Genomic DNA, 2,572 nt, shown 5'->3' on the forward strand with positions numbered 1-2,572 from the left:
TAAAAACTGAAAAAAGAAGAAGAAAAAGACTTTACTAAATTAGTGGACTACTGGTGCATTTCTTTAAAAAAACGTAAATATTTTATAAAATATTTTTTAAAGTTTTACAAAAAGAATAATAATTATTTTTAATTCAGCATTGACCTAACGGTCAAAGGGCATAAGTAAACTAAAAAGGTAGATGAAGGGGTATTTTTAGCTCAATAGGTGGGTGAAGGGTATTTTTAAACCTTTTCCAATAGTTTAGGGGCATTTTGAACCCTTTTCCAATTATTTATTTATCAAAACAACAAATCTAGTAAACCATTTTGCAACTAAGAGGAAGAAGAAGAAACCCTAAGAAATATCAAAGAGAGGAGCGGTACATCAGTTCCTTACTATAAAACACCATAAATCACCTTAGAACCTGCTCACAAATACCATATAAAATCACTGTCATCTTTGTTTCACAGCAAATAAGAAGAAAAAGAAGGAGGAGGAGAAGGAGGAGGAGGAGGAGGAGGAGAAAGAGGAGGAGAAAAAGGTATGAAGTTTTCTGTATTTTGGGTGCTAATTAAGCTTTTTAAAAAAATGGATACAAGTTAAATTGGAGCGACCAAATAAGCACTTTCTGAAATTTTTATGTTAAATATAGCAAGAGGCAGTGGTTTGATCCAATGTGTGTTTCCAGTGGTGGATGGAGCATTCAACCGACCCCAATATTCTTTTACATTAAACATAAAGATATAGTGGAAAATATTAAAATCTCTACAAGTTTTAATCTGAACCCATAATTTGAAAAGTATAATAAATTTATTATTAAGAATTTTGTTGAATCCATCAAATTTAAATCCTTATTTTATCTTCGTGTGTTTATGAGGTGATGAACATAAGAACGTTGTTAGATTTGCATACTGTTTGCAGATTAAAAGTAATGGAATAAGATTAATGGATTTTCCAAAAGAAATAGTACTAGGGAACGAAAACTGGCTGGGAATCTACTGTTAAAGAAAAGAAAAAACAGGTGAAAATGTTATTCAGTAAATTTGTTGAGACATAAAATTAATTAAAACATCAAAACTGTCAGAAGTGGGATTTGAACCCACGCCCTCTCACGAGGACCAGAACTTGAGTCTGGCGCCTTAGACCACTCGGCCATCCTGACTTTGTGTAGTATTGGCCTCAGAATCACATAACATTATACTTCTTGTACTTGACTGGACTAATTTTTTACATAATCAAGTTAACAAAAAGGACTTTATATCATCTCGATTTACTCAGAACAAGTAAATAATCCTATATATAGGCCCAAGGACGGAATTAGGATTTGAAGGTGACATGTGCCATAATTTCCTTTAGTTTATACTTTGTAATGATTAATATGGAGTTTGTTAGGAATGTTTATTCGATATTTTTTGTTTATTCGGGTCAACTTAATAAGTATTTTTTATTTATAAATATGAAAATTACATCTCAGATATCAAGAAATAAACATAATTTAGCATTTTTAATAAGGAAATATACCTTTATTTTAACAACACAAGTAAAATCAATATTTTTTCACTAGAAAATTATATATTTTTTCTGTATATAAAAAATAAATTTACATAAGTAAGATAACATCTTCAATAAGGAAATTAAACCAATCAGGATACAAAAAGTAAAAAAAATCTTCAATAAATAAATTATACCCCATAAGTATAGAATTAAATAAATTACAAGTTCCCAAAAATCAAAATCATAAATCTCATATTTTCTTAAGCAATACTTACGAGATTTTTATCATAATTTAATAGTAAAGAGATTTAAATTATGTTTGAATTGAATTTGATTAAATAAAAAAAGATGAAAATTGAATTTGATCTCAATCTAAAATTCCCATTGAGACCCAATTTTTTTGAATTTGAAAGAAGAAAACACATAGATTTGAGATAAAGATGAATGCTTATTTTATATAATTTTAAAATTTTGGAATCTCTTTTTTGAATGTCCGTGCTAGAGACTACATATAAAAAAGTAATATAGAGAAAAGGAAAATATAAAAATATAATACAACGACGAATTGGGGGTACGCGAAAAGGCAAATGACTGGGACAAAAAATAAAAATAAAAGCACAAAAAAGGAAAAGTCAGACAAGGTTCAAGATAAATTCCAACTTGAGTTTTACACACAAGAAAAGCTTTCAAAAGGTCTACCAGCCAGTGGTGAAGTCAGAATTTTCACCAAGGAGTGTCAAAATATAAAAAATTAGATACACCGAAAAGTTAAAGCTTAGGGAGTCAACGTATAGTAAATATACATAAAATAAAAAAAAATATCTAGTAGTACAGTGTAATTTTCTGGCGAAGGGGTGTCAACACCCCTTCGTTGAATGTGGTTCCGCCACAGCTACGAGCCACATCATCTTTATCTAGCTTACTACTGCGAGTGGTATGATCAGATATTTAACCTTATTTAAGAAAATTTCATCGGTATATAATAATTTTATCATTTTAGCGGGTGCCATACCACCACACCATAAAGGGTTGGATCCGACATATAGCCTATAGGGATCAAAGAAAAATTGCTGGTTGAAGTACGTTAAACTGGTTC

At 29.9% G+C, this 2,572-nt stretch overlaps 1 non-coding gene across 1 annotated transcript; it reads right to left on the bottom strand.

The window, feature by feature from the left end:
* Positions 1-1,060: 1,060 nt before the first annotated feature.
* On the bottom strand, positions 1,061-1,144 carry TRNAL-CAA (transfer RNA leucine (anticodon CAA)). The gene has a single exon. It is a non-coding gene; the product is annotated as a tRNA-Leu (tRNA).
* Between the last annotated feature and the right edge of the window lie 1,428 nt (positions 1,145-2,572).

Source organism: Nicotiana tabacum, chromosome 21 (genome assembly GCF_000715075.1).
Source record: "Nicotiana tabacum cultivar K326 chromosome 21, ASM71507v2, whole genome shotgun sequence".
In the NCBI taxonomy this organism is placed as follows: Eukaryota; Viridiplantae; Streptophyta; class Magnoliopsida; order Solanales; family Solanaceae; genus Nicotiana; species Nicotiana tabacum.